This window comes from Dinoponera quadriceps, unplaced genomic scaffold, assembly GCF_001313825.1.
Source record: "Dinoponera quadriceps isolate SergipeBrazil2010 unplaced genomic scaffold, ASM131382v1 scaffold1288, whole genome shotgun sequence".
NCBI classification, from domain to species: domain Eukaryota; kingdom Metazoa; phylum Arthropoda; class Insecta; order Hymenoptera; family Formicidae; genus Dinoponera; species Dinoponera quadriceps.
The window spans coordinates 6,457-21,927 of NW_014555385.1; the positions used below are offsets into that span (position 1 = coordinate 6,457).

At 36.9% G+C, this 15,471-nt stretch overlaps 1 pseudogene; it reads right to left on the minus strand.

The window, feature by feature from the left end:
- Positions 1-4,327: 4,327 nt before the first annotated feature.
- LOC106744042 lies at positions 4,328-12,990 on the minus strand (annotated as a pseudogene).
- Positions 12,991-15,471: the final 2,481 nt, after the last annotated feature.

Sequence of the window (15,471 nt, forward strand, 5' to 3'; positions counted from 1 at the left end):
ATATGTTAAATATATTCCGTTAGGTTCATGGCAATTTTTGCCATGGCAGCTTGAAGGAAGCTAATAAAAAAACCTTTGTGGGATTTAACTCAGCATTGGGCAATACATCATTTTAAGGAAATTCAACCTAAATTCGTGCACGTAACGAGATGTATGGTAGAATCTATAAATTACTACTCGCTGTACTTCCCTTATAGGACGATAATACTACTTTTGACGGAAACATTAAACCTAAACATGCCTAATTTATATGCATCGCTTATTTATATAAAGTGGATCGCCTACATTGCTTATAGGTGAGTAATATGAATTTTATATGTTATAACACAATGTAATATTGTTTGTGATACGATATTAATTTACCGGTATAAGTATTTATTCATCATTTTAGATTTTTTTTCCTTCATGCGTTAAAATTCTCAAGTGTGATATCGTTTATTAATAAACGCAAAATAGCACACACTTTTATTAATAAACTGTGAAGCAGCGTTAAATTTCGACTGGAAGAAGTTAGCGAAGCTACATGAGAAATTAAGACGACAATTACCAGATTTTGCTATTAATTTCTTCTGTCTAACGACGATCGACCACACATCCACGGTACGTTTTTACGAACTTTTGATGCGTTCTCGCGTTAAAAATTAATTCCCTTTGAATTGCAATGAAGAATTGTAATATTGATATCTTGTTAATAAATGGTCTTCTCTGTCATAATATTTTCCATGATTTTATCTAACCGTACTTGATCTTCCTCACGCATTTGCTTTATTTTTATTCGTAATGACACCGAAATGATCTAACATTTGACGTGGCTTCCGAATTAGTGTTATGTCTTTCGAAGATTTCTCTCCGGGCGTTTCGTGAACATTTCAGTTCCCTTCTTCAAGATGAGGACCGATCTGAAATAGTTCTATAATTACTTGGAGGATACAAATCTTCGAAAGACATGGTACCAACACGGAAGCCACCTCAAATGTTTATCCACACCACGAAATGATCTATATGACAAAAGTAATTCAGCGTCTATGTTAAGTCCTAGAAGTGACGCAACGACCGCACGCGTAGGCGCGTGCCCCAAATGTAACCGAATGCCGGCGATGCAGGTCAGAAACCGGAAGGGTCACTTTACACTGACGCAAGCGTACGCAGGGTGGTCCTAATTTAGGTCAGGGCACCGAAGCCCTTTACCTGGGATGGGACCGCGAGTGGAGTAATTGGGGAAAGGGTAGTGAACGCGCGATGGTATGAATATTAAATAAAATGGGAATTTTAAAGTAACAATTTCGATATTTATTTTCTGTTTGCGTGTAATATTACAAAATTACGAGACCAGTAAGATTACAAAAACAAACGGCATACGGAGCGATTACAATAATACGGTGTGTGTGCGCGTGTGTGTGTGTAGTAGCTGGTTTACAGGGAGCGTTTTAAGGGGAGGGCAATGAGTTGGGAGTAGGGGGTTCCGAAGAGGAAGTAGGGGAATCGTACGGGGACGGAGATGGGTCTGGGGTCGTGGGTCTGGAGTGGGGGATCGCGAGGGTGGATTAGAATAATATGGAGGAGACGGGGGAGGCGAAATCCAGGAGTAGGGTGAGGGAGCATTACGATAAGGTGGTGTTGGAGGGGTTGGGGGTTGGTAGTGGGGAGTAAGAAGGAGCGAGAGGGGAATCTGGAAGTATTGGGGTATTCCCGTTAAAAGGGTGTGGTGACTGTAAATTCCTGTCAGGGGTTAAGAGCTCGGAAAAAGCTCTTAGCTGAGTGGCTAAAGTAGCGTCGTCAGCCTCGTTTAACTCTCTGACTGCGAGCCGGAGGGCCTCGGCCTTTCCTCTCCAGATAGAGTATTCACTGCGACACAGGAGGTATTAATATACGAAGGAACGGGGAAAAGTTGGGTGAATAAAGACGGAGGTGGGTAATTACTCGTACGTGTACTGGTTTTTGCGAATGCGGAACCTTCTCGGTCGGTTGGTCCTTCTCTCAAGAGTCCGGTCGTCTAACCGTTTGGTTGGTTGCATTTGCGGTAATATTTAACTCGGTAGGTCGAACTAATCGCGAGATATGTGAATAATTATTTCAGCAAGTACTGCTGAATCGCGTAGTGAAGACTTCGCGAAGTTAAAGCCTCTGGACTAGTCGAGGACTATGTAACAAAGGGCAACAACAACGATATGTGACGAGACGTTCAAAGAGGGAAAAAAACCAAGTGTGTCTCGCGGCAAGAGACCGTTTATATAGGGCAGATTTTTGGGGGTGGTGGATGACGTCCATCAATGAGAGGAGGTTGCGTGGAAGACGGTTACTCTGGAAAATTCCTAGTATTGACATAAACAATTTTAAGAACCTAATCGCATAGAAGGACCTTTGTTCTACCGACTGTATACAAGGGTGGATAAGATCGCAGCCCCATCGGGAGCCTTATGACATATGTGGGCGGCGTGTACTCGTATCTTTTCATAAAGAGCTTGATTAAATCTGTTTGTTTTACAATCATAAAAGAAGGAATTCGCTGCTATCTAGGTACCCAGTATGGACAGATACGTGCCTAACGTAGAGGCGGCAAGATATCTTAGTTACATAAAAAAGGAATCTGTTGTCCCCGGGGTACCCAGGATGAAAATAAACTACATACCTTACATGAAGGCGGAAAGGATGATAAACGCATTGGGAACCATACGGCACGTTTAGCGGTGGCCAATGTAATCTTATCTTTGTTACAGTAGCGCTTGCCCGAAATCCGTCTGTTTCCCAACCATATAATTAAAAAGTGAGATTCGTAGTTTCCGGGACACCCAGGACGTAACATCTATATTATACCTTTTATAAAGTACGCTTCTTTTCATCTGTCTTTCGAGAGTAATATGTCGTTATATGTACCTAATATATTACATACGAACATATTGTTCATCATTAAACGACGGACATTGACAGATAAATATTATCGATTGTGATAAATTGGCCCTTGATAAATTATTGTTACTCAATAGTTTTATTACTTGCACAAGTAACAAAACTGCTATTTGTCGCAGACCAATTTATCATAGCCAATAATAGTTTTCTGTAAAAAGGAGAGATAATAACTGCGGCAATAGTATGTGATCTCTTGAATAAGAGGAATCGTATAATTACAGTACTTGTAATAAGTACTTGTAAAAGGTATTGTATAAGAGGAAAAAAAAAATTAAATGTAATATCAATAATCACAAGATCAAGGATAAATTCGATTGTCTTCAAGGAAAATATGAATGATAATTATATTCCGAAGCATATTTTTTTTCAATGATAATTTGAGAAGCACCACATATAATGAATATTTGCAGAAAATGCAGCGTGTATTCGGCGATATTGAACTTCCGAGCAACCTCGATGATTGGACCGTGCAAGAACAAAGTGACTGGATATATCACAATGTGACGGATTTATATCAAAACGTACCAGGAACTTTACAGAATATGATGCCTGCTGCCTCCCGACCACTCGATTACAATCGATCACTGAATGTGTGACCTGAATGGATGGACATGGATAAATATCACAGAGGACAAAATTTTGTGCACAAGCATTATTTTTGGATTACCATGGCTATTTTATTCAGTGCAATGTGCGACTACACTTTCGAGGATCGCCTCAAACCAATTATCATAGGAGGAAACAATCATACACCATATTTAGCATTTAAAAGATAATTCTCTGAGATAATGTCTTTCTATTTACGAGCCTGACAATGAGATAGCAGCAAGAACGATATTCACATACAGTATAAATGTTCAAAAGAAATTGTAGGAATGTCCCTGGAATATTCGAATATCTCTAGGACATACCCAGAACGTCTTTTGAACATTTGTGCGGCATGGGATTGATAAGGCAGAGTTTTGAGAGTTGGTAACAAATGACATCGACATATTACATTTTTAAAACATTTTTTGACATATTTTGCGATAACTTGTACACGCGTACACTTTCTCGAGTAGATTTAAAACGTTCACAACGTCAAACTATTCCCTTTATACGGGTTTCTCTCTCTCTCTCTCTCTCTCTCTCTCTCTCTCTCTCTCTCTCTCTCNCCTCTCTCTCTCTCTCGCTCTCTCTCAATATTAAACTATGTTATACCATATAAAATTCGTATTACTCACCTATAAACAATGTAGGCGATCAACTTTGTATAATTAAATGATGGACATAAGTTAGGCATGTTTAGGTTTAATGTTTCCGTCGAAAGTAGTATTATCGTCCTATAAGGGAAATATAGCGAGTAGTAATTTATAGATTCTACCATACATTTTGTTACAAGCACGAATTCAGGTTAGATTTCCTTAAAATGATGTATTGTTCAATATTGAGTTAAATCCCACAAACGTTTTTTTAATTACTTTCCTTCAAGCTGCCAATGCAAAAATTAAGCCTAACGGATTATATTTAACATATATACGTTATCGACTAAATATGCAAGAGACGTAAAGAATAATGTAAACGTTTGAGAACAACGAGAGGCATATTTTGATGGACTAACAATCGATTGACATTATTCGCATATAATATTAAAATTTTTATTTTCTAGAATTATATTTTATGTGAGCGGGGAACTTTATTGTATCGTACTTATATAACGATCATCTGATTTTTCATATATATTTCTACAAAATATGTTATTAATATATAACGAGCAGAAAAAAAGCAATATATATTTTTAATTTTCGTATCTTAAGAAATTCGTCGTTCGCCATCTAGATGTTAATAAAACTACTATTTACTCATCTTTTATTCCGAGAAAATATCCGTAGCGTTTCCAAATATTGCAAAAGGCTTCTAAATCTTTATCGGTTACACAATATATTCGAATATTCTGGCAACATATTACAGGCAACATTATGAAATTGGCCTAAGCAACGGCCATCGTCGCATTATTTAAACCTTTCGGTTTGCGTGAGGTGTTATCTGAAATTTTGTAAGCACGTTGTCTGGGCTTCTCGAACGGACATGTCAGAGTGAAATTCTCCGGAAACGATTTTTTCTCCGGACACTACGGTTGCTCGAATTTCGATGAAGCCTGATATTACTTGTTTTCCAGCCGGGAAGCTTTGTGCTTATTGTCAAATTCTTTCTACGGACAACTTGCATGTCCCTGTAAGCCTTCGTACTTTTAACCCGAAGATGTCCATCGTGTCAAGCAAACATCCGTTTAATGGTATGCAGATTCCTTCAAATTAATGGATTCATTCTTAAACTCTGTAGTTAATACCTGTGTGATTAACAATCGTTGGTTAATATCTGTGTTGTTGATGCTATTAACATAAATAGTGTGAGATGCATTTAATTTTATTACAACTATTTTAAATATTTAAAGGCCCAAAGAAAGAGAGAAAGAGAGACTCGTATGAAGGAATCAATGTGATGTTGTGGACATTTGAAATCGAGTCGAGAAAGTGTACGCGTGTGCAAGTAATCGCGAAATATGTTCAAAAATATTTAAAAACTGTAGGATGTCGATGTCATTTGTTACTAACTCCTAAAACTCTGTTTTTACAATCCCATACAGCACAAATGTTCAAAAGACGTTCTATGGATATCCTAGAGATATTCGAATATTCCTGGGATGTTCCTACAATTTCTGTTGAACATTTGTACTGTTTGGGAATATTTCTCTTGCTGCTATCTCATTGTCAGGCTCGTAAATAAAAAGACTATCTCAGAAAAATACTTTTTGAATGCTTAATATGGTTTATGACTGTTTCCTCCTATGATAATTGGTTTTAGGCCATCCTCGAAAGTGTAGTCATACATAGCACCGAATAAAATAGCTATAGTAATTGAGAAATAATGCTCGCACATATACTTTTGTCCTCTGTGATTTTTATACATGTCCATCCATTCAGGTAATACATTTAGTGATCGATTGAAATCGAATGGACGTGTGGCAGCCGAGGTCATATTCTGCAAAGTTTCTGCAAAGAAAAAAAATATTTATGTTCTTATTATGCACAGATCTGTATCACACATATTCAGATTTGCGCGTCACATTAATAAATTGTGAACCGGTTGAATGATGTATAGAGAAATGCATGCGCACTTACTTTCACATAAATTTCCATCTAAATATACGCATATATGTGATTGCTGCAAATACAACTTGTGTGATACAAACCTACTTTACGGAACTAAAGAAACACACACACACACACACACACACACACACACACACACACACACACACACACACACACACACACAGAATAAGATTATACTAAGATTTGTATAAAATAAGCAATGCGTAATATATAGTGTATATATCATGATTTATTAAATAAATCCAGTATGTTCGTTACATATTATTTACAAGTATCCATGTGCTGTCTTGATTTCTCATGCAGCTCTACTAATTTATCCGGTCCATAATAGGATGCTGTTTTAAATGCTTTATAGAATAATCGATTAACAATTGATCTTATGACTGAGAATTTTAATGCATAGCGAAACACAAAGCTGAAAGTCAAATAATGTTAGTTACAAGGGTGAATCAAATATAAACGAGCCTTTTTAAATTGCGCGCTCGTCGGTGGCGTGAGGGATATGCAACGTTTTGGACAGTGGAAAGGAGTCATGTGGAAGACAGTAATAATGTTGGCGCGCCACGTGCTTCTTACTCTCAGCAGCAATTACGATAAGCGAGAAAGAGGTACACCCCGCAATTGCACAACGTGTTATTATTCAGTTTCTTGTCAACGAAAATGTAAATGCTGCTGAAATTCGGCGCCGTTTACTCCCACAGTTCGGGGAAAGAATCTTTTTATGGGCTCGGGTAAAGCAGTGGTGTAACGAATTTAAAAAAGGACGGGAGCGTGTTGAAAACATTGCCCACTCGCGCCGTCCCCGCACCAGCATCACAGCGCAGAACACCGAGGCTGTTCGAGAACTCATCGAAGGCGATCGGCACTTAACTGTTCTTGAAATCTCTCAGGAACTTCAGTTCGAGCTGCCCGTTCAAAAAGGCGCGGCATTCCGATCAGAAGTGTGTTGCTTCTCCATGACAACGCCAGACCCCACACCACAGCAGTAACACAATAAAAATTGGCCAATATACAGTGGGCTGTCTTAGAACATCCATCCTACAGCGCAGACCTGTCACCATGTGACTTCCATATGTGTCGGCCACTCAAGGAAGCCCTTGGTGGACAGAGCTTTACAACGAACGACGAGGTGCATGCAGACTCAAGCTCTTTCTCTCTCTCTAAAGACCGTCGCGCATGTCACGACGACTCGACCGCCCCAGAGAGAATCTCTCAAACCCGTTGTTTATCCGTCAACGCTGATCATCTGTTGTTTACGACTCGTTGCCAAGAGAATCAGCTGTACGTTCAGAGCGCTAAAAGTGCGGGCATCAAGGCTGGGGCGTAACAATATAAATAATATATAATATATAAATAATATATAATATATAAGTGACATATATGTATACATATAATAATAATAATATACATAATAATATAATAATATATACATGTGCATATATCTATATTATTAATTAATTATTATTTATTACATTTCTCTATATGTGAAATACTCTATACGTGAAATAACGTATTCATATAATATCGAAATGCGAATAATGACTTTTTTCGGGGTCCAATGTTAATGTATTGTTATAAGAATTCAGAAGTTCCTTATAATTACTCATAATACAATTTGAACATACATATATATATAAATGGAAAAAATTGATTTCTAAATAATAATATTTCGAAATAGTGCGCCATCCCGACTCATTTTTTATAATATTTTAGATTTATAACTAAAACGTTCTCAAAATACTATAAAATGTGTCACATTTCCTAGTGGATACTTTGTATATATAGACACGTTACGTTTCCGAAGTCTAAATAGGATTCTTGTGCGCAACGAGTCAGGCAGAAAAAGTTTAAGCCTTTGGGTACATTTGACGAGTGATACTCGTCATCTGCTTACTTGGGCATAAAATGTACTACTTTTACATATTAATCCATATAGCGACAAATTAAATCCGTCCCATGGGCATAAAAATCTTCAAATAATTCAGTACTCAAAGGGTTAAATAAGCTAATTCTTCAGCATCATTAGTTTCAAATCCGCCCTTGGATACGATAATGTTAAATATACTTTGGATATAAACCTCATGAATTTGGTTGTCGTTACACCTGATGCTTGGTCTTCAAATATATTATTATGGATCGTTATTTAACCGTATATTTCTTTTTCATGTGCAATATCAGGCTATTCTTGCAATAAATCTTGTAACTACAGTGCGCATAGCATTTCTGACCACAGAAGTCTTTCATGTGCCGTACGAGGCTGTTCTTGAATTGATAAGACTTGCGGCAAATCCATCATTGACGTCTTCCGTCAATTGCTTTCAGATTTTTAAGCTTGCATATCAAATTTAAAAAGTGGCTTGTAGGATTGTTAACGGTGCCTGTGTTCGAAATCACAATAAAAATTCGATTAGTAATATAATTTTAACGTCCAATTCTTCGATACGAAATAAGTACAAAATTGTGTATTCAATTGAGATATATCTTATTCGTTCGATTCAGAAGATAATCTTTTTTCTTAACCTTAAGCTAAAGAATCCCTTCATATCATTCAATAAACAATTACGTATATTTTACATTGCATTTTGCGTGATCTTCGTCTAAATTCGGGGAAAATCTTTATGGCGTAATATTGTAGAATTGATTTAGGTACAAAGTGTATCAGCAAGGCTTCCCTCAAGGTCATCCCGTGAATGATGGCCCAGAGGGCCTCCAACAGCTTTTTCTTAAGGTGTGTCCGATACTCCTCGATATTCCTTCGAAAACGTGTTTCAAAAGCAGGCATTTGGAAAACGGATATTCCTATAGCGAACATTTCTGAATCGATTGTTCTAAATCGGCCGTTTCTGAATCAAGCGTTTCTGAAGCTGACAGTTCTAATTTTATCGTTTTGAAAGCGAATGTTCCTAAAACACTGCCGTTCCTGAAACACGAAAGAAACGCGAATAAAGTATGCGTGCTTGCGCGGACTTGAATATTGATAGGCGACGAGTTCGAGAAAGTTCTCTTCCTTTGCGCATTATTTTGCGTTGGGGAAGATAGATGCATAATTAGAAACGCAAATCAATTGAATAACCGAGGCGCTTGATAACGTCAAATTAAAAAGAACCTTTACTTATTCACATAATTGAAAGAAAAGTCTCTTCCATAATATTTTTTTCACGCATTTATTACTATTTCGAAGAAATTAAGAAGAGAACACATTAATACGAAGGAAAATCGTATTTCCTTCTCCTATATTATTTACTCAATCTAGTAATTAATGTTATAAGTTGCAAATAATGATAAGAATACCAAGGACTTCGTATGATTCCATGAACAGTATCAGGGTTCCCAGCAATAAAAAGATTTGAATTCAAAATATATATATGAAAGGTGAAAAATTTGTTTCTAAAAAATAATATTCCTAAATGCTACGGCATTCTGACCGCAGAAGTCTTTTTCTATTCAATTTTTTAAATATATTAGGTATATAGCTAAAAGGTTTATAAAATAGTTATAAAAATCGTAAATTTGCATGTAAAAACAATAAATTATCTAAATCAAAAATAAATTTTGCTTCTCTCGAAACAATGAGTTAGCAACGGTAACTTTGATTAAAATGCGTAGACATTTTATTGAAGAATATCAAAGTAGTTATCAAATATTAATATTACAATAATTCATATACCAAAATTATAAAGTGATATATCTCTCTGTCTCCCTCTCTCTCTCTCTCTCTCTCTCTCTCTCTCTCTCTCTCTCTCTCTTTTTCTCAGAGGTGAGCGTGTGTGCGTGCATGCGTGCGTGCGTGTGTGTGTGTACAGTGTTACAGTATATTCTATTTTAACTTAGCAGTATATTCTATTTTAACTTAGCACCCAAAACATCCAGTAGAGAGAATATTGAGTACAAGTTGAGAACAGTAGAGAGAATAATTTGAAATAAAAAAATACTATAGGAATGACGAACCATGGGATACTTATCTCTGCTTTGACACACACACACACACACACAGCAGACAGGGTTTGTAATTAGAAAATACTACGGGAGTTACAAATCGTGGGGTCCTTACACCTATCTTGAGTAGTGCTAATTTTGGCGATACTGCAAATTTAAGCCATATAGTTCGAAAAGTACCTAATGCAAAAATATTTTATTATAGTGTTTTGAGAAGCTCTCGAGATAAGACAAAAATATGCAATGAAAAGTAGGAATTTCCGTTTAGAAAATCGAAGGTGACTTTCATGTGGCCCTCAAAAGACTATCAAAGATTAAACCAACGGCACCATCCCCTTATGTCCCCTACCAAATCATACTACTTTTGTCTAAAACATTTTTTCCATTGGCGTTTTCAAAATATTTGGGTTTCTTAGTTAAAATAGAATACCCTGTATAAACATAAATATAATAAATAATGTATGTATATTATTAATTAATCATTATTTATTACATTCGAAAAAATACATAATAATACATTCATATAATTTCGGGACAAATGACTTTTTCGGCGCATAATGTTAACACACTATTATAATATTTCAGAGGTCACTTATTATTAATCTTAATAAAATTTTAGCATTCATTTATGTATGAACTGAAAAAAATTAAGAAAATATTTCTAAGAAGTAATAATCATAAATGTTACGGTATCCCTACTTAATTTTTATAATTCTTAAATGTCTTAAATGTATAGCAAGTAAGTTTACAAATTTATGTAAGTTTATGAACTGAATAAAATTAAGAAAATGTTTCTAAGAAGTAATAATCATAAATGCTACGGTATCCCTACTTAATTTTTATAATACTTTAAATGTATAACAAATAGGTTTACAAAGTATTATAAGATGGAGCTATCTTCTAAATGGAAAGTTTGTACGTTTAGAAACGATACGTTTCCGAAATCGTAGGCGGATTCTGGACTGAAACAATGAGTCCATCAAGAGTTTGAATAAGCAGATGCTTCAGCATCATTAGTTTCAAATCCGCCGCTGAATATGATAATGTCAAATGTGCTTTGGATATAAACGTCGTGAAATCAATTGTCATTAAACCGAATGCTTAGTCTTCATGTGTATCATTATGGTGAATATGCGTTAAGTTTTATAATTGCAGTACAAACACATTTCTGACCACAAGAGGTTTTCATATGTTTTACGAGGTGATCCTCCAACTGGTACACTTTGCCGAAATTCAAACATTTATACTTTTCAATCCGCTCCAGATTCTCAAATTTGCTTCTGTATGTCTTGATGTAGCCGATAAGATTACTATTGCTTGTATTCGAAATTACAATGAAAATTCAATTAATAATATAAATTTAAGATTTAGTTTATGGTAGACAAAATAGGTGCAAAATTGTGTGCGATTGAGGAAGATCTTTTTCGTTCGAGAAGATAATCTTCCTCGTTACGTCGAAGCTAAAGAAATATATCGTTCACTAAATTTTCGCGTGTACTTTACATCGCTTCTTGTTGTAGGTCCTTCGTCTAGAATTGGGGATGAGCTCTCTGCTGTATAGATAAAGTCGATTTGGATATAGCGTATCTCTGCGCGGCTTTCTTCAGGGTCATCCCGTCGACGACATAATGAATGGCTTTCATCATATTTTTCGAAATACGTTTCCGATACTATCCGATTCGAAAATATGTTTTAGAAACGATAATTTTGTAAGTGGGCATTCTAGGAGCGGATGTTCTTGAAGCGGACTTTCTGGATCAATTGTTTCTAAACTGGCCGTTTCTGAAGCTAACAGCTTTAATTTTGACGTTTCTAAGGTAGGTTTTCAGAAGTTTGATTTACTGAATCGATCGTTTCTGAATCGGTTATTTCTGAAGCGAGCGATCCTAATTTTATCCTTTCTAAACCGCGCCTCACTGAAACAAACGTTCCTAAAACTGCAGTTCCTGAAACACAATGGAAATGCGAATAAAGTATACGGTGCTTGCGCGGACTCGGACATTAAAATGCAACGAGTCCGATAGTCTTCTTCCGCGCGCATTATTCTCCGTGAAGAAAGGCAATAATTACAGCGAACCATCGATCAAATAAACCTAGCGTATGACAAATCAAAAGGAACCTTCGCACAGTCGCAGACAATTAAAAGAAACGTCTCTTCCACAGTGTAATTTTTTTTCATTTGTCACAAATCCCCAGCAAATTAAGAAGAGAGAACATAGGTACCTAGGAGAAGTTGTACATCTTTCTTCTTTGTTCATTTAATCTTGTAATTAAGTTTATAAGTTGCAAACAACGAATCTTAACGGATCCCAAGAAATCGAACCATGCAATTTCATATGCAACATTACGAGTTCCAGTCAATGGAACGATACGAATTCATTCATGTAGGTTTATGCATATCAATACGATATATTTTTTGTATCTAAAACGGAAAAGTGACTTGTAAGATTGCTATTGGTACATGCAATCGAAATCACAATGACAATTCGAGACAGATTTTATTCGAGAAGAAAATCTTCCTTTATTATACCGAAGCTAAAGAATCGCCTATATTATTTAATAAACAATTGTATATACTCTTTACACTGCACTCCGTGCGTCTCTCGCATAGAATCGTGGATAAGCCTGTGATTATATAAAATCGATTTGGGTATAGAGTACATTTACGCGGCTTTTTTCAGGATGTTCATTCCATTGGCGGTGGCATTCAAGGGTCTACATAAGAATTATCGTCCGATAGTGTCCTACACTTATCATTTGAAAAACGCGTTTCAAAAGCGGATGTTCCAGGAGCGGGCGTCCTAAAAACATACTTTCTTGAATCGATTGTTATTTTTAAGTCGGTCATTTCTAAATCAAACGTGAAGATCATTTCTGAAGCAGGCAATTCTATTTTTAACGTTTCCGAGATAAACATATCAGATGCGGACTTTCTTGAATTGCTTGTTTCTGAGTTGATCGTTTCTGAAGCAAATGGTTCTGATTGTACCATTTCGAAAACAAATGTTTCTGAAGCTGTCGTTCCTAAAACATAAAAGAAACGTAAATTAAGTACATACGCTTGCGTGGACTTGAACACTGAGAAAACACCGAGTCAGACAAGGTCTTTCTCGTGCGTTATTGCATATTTATGGATAAAGGTAGATGAATAACAAACGATGCGAACCTATGAACGGATAATCGAGGAGTTAAGCATGCATTAAATCAAGAAAAATACTCATTTACTCTGACAATTAAAAGAAACATCTCTTCTGCTGTATTTTTTCATGCATTTATGCAATCCCGTGTGAATTAAGGACAGAAAATATGGATATCTTGGAAAAATCATACATTCTTTCTCTTCCATTCATTCGATCTCGTAATTAAGTTTACAAGTTGCATATAACGAATCGTTATGGGTTCCAAGAAATCGTTCATGTGATTTCACAAGCAATACCACGAGCCCAAGTAACGAAACGATATTCAACATATAAATTCGTACATATAAAAATGATACGTTTTCTAAAGTGGATCCTGGGCTGAAGCAGGAGTTTCAGTTTAACGCGTAGACATTTTGTTGAAGGACATCAAAGTGGCCGTCAAATATTCCTATGTACAGCATGTTACGTCAACATATTGAGCAGTATGCCTGGTTACCACTGGTTACTACTGAAAAGGCATATGAAAGAATGAAAGCGCGCGTGTAACTGACCGGAGTGCGCGCGCTTTTACTCATTCGTTTTTACAGCGGCAACCTAGCATACTGTTCAATATGTTAAAAAACACTATATATATTATCGCCAGAAATAATATATTCGCATAATGTTAGAGAGAGGAGAGTGATAAGCACGCAGATGGTGACTTCTCTTGAGTTAATATATCTTTTTAGTTATTCCCCCTCGTAATTACTTAGTAAAATTTCAAAATAAAAATAGAAATTGAATTATATATGTATCGGTTTACAACGTTCTATGGCGTCTTTCGACGTCCAGTCGCCATCTCTCTTTATCTCTCTAAAAGTCTTCTTCTAGGTCTCTCTCTCTAAATTCTTTAACAATACCTTCTTTCCAACTTTTCCTTGGTCTACCTTATCTTCCACCCAGAGTTCAGTTTAGTATTTGTTTTGGCAGTCTATCGCCCGTCATCCACTGTACATGTCTGTATCATATCAATTGTTTCATCTTGATATCATTAACTGTCGTAAATTTTACTTTCATTATTTCTCTGATATTCTGTTGTTAGTCACTCCTTTTTTTCTTGATTCTTCCGCTCTTCGACAGAAATCCATTTCCGTGGCTATTAACATTTTCTTCTGTTCTTTCTTTAATCTGTCATACTTCACTATATGTTACATATACTTTACTATATGTTATAATACTTCATACTATCGTATTATATAATTTTTGTTTATTTGTTTATCCCTTTGCTTATTGTTTGCTCTTTTGTGTATTTGTTTTTGATATTTTCTAATCCCACAGAATTCTATTTAGCATAGATATAGCCCTTCTCCCTTACAAATTTCTTTCTCTTATTGCTTCGTCTGAGGTGTCATTATGTGTAATTTTTAATCTGCTAAATATTTATATTCCTTACAGTGTCAGATCTATTGTCCATCTTGCAATATCTTGTTGTCCGCCTCCTATACACATACTTTCTGTTATTGAATATTTACCTGTACGCCCAATTTTTTGTATTCTTTGTGACGATGCAAATTTTCGCTCAGGCCGTAGTCTGGACGAGGAGGAGCAGGAGATTCACGCTTTCTCGTAAAAAAAGGCGACCGAGTTTACAGATTTTTGGTTTCGTACGCCATTTGCGCACGGGACATGACCCGCGGCTATTATATATATATATTTTTGAGTGTAAGAACATTCCGAGCCAGAACACCGGAGGAGAGGAAGCAGACAAGAAACGGAGCTGTCGGGAGGAGCCAAGGACGTAAGAGAGCAAGGACTAGGAAGGAGCAGTTAGGACGATACGCGAAAGGACGGGGTGATCTCCCTTTCCCGAACGGACGGCTGGTAACGAATAGCGGGGATGGCCACCTTAGAAAGGCGCAAAGCCCCGTGACCTGGACGCAGATTATACGAAGGAGGATCTCGGGGGGAATCCTTTCGAACGGCTGCGAGCCCAAAAGTTGCCGAATGTCGTCACGGGAAAAACAAGGATAAACAAGTGTCGAGATAACAAAACAAACGCGGAGTTCCCGCGAGCACCCTTGATACGCGTGATCTAGCCGGCAGGACCAATCGGAGGCCGCATCGAACGGCGTGATAGATCCTTGCGGCGGCTACCTCTTGGGCGTAGTGACGAGCACTGCTCGACACTATGTGACCCGACGGCGAGCTAGCGAGACGTCCGAGTGAGCGGGCGAGCGAACGAGAAAAGCTGCCGTGTCTGAAGAACGATATTCCGAGGAGGAGAGGCGAGCTTCCGGTGGCGAATGGGTGAGCTAGAATTTTGTACAGCTGCGGGTAAAGAAGTAGAGTTGCGA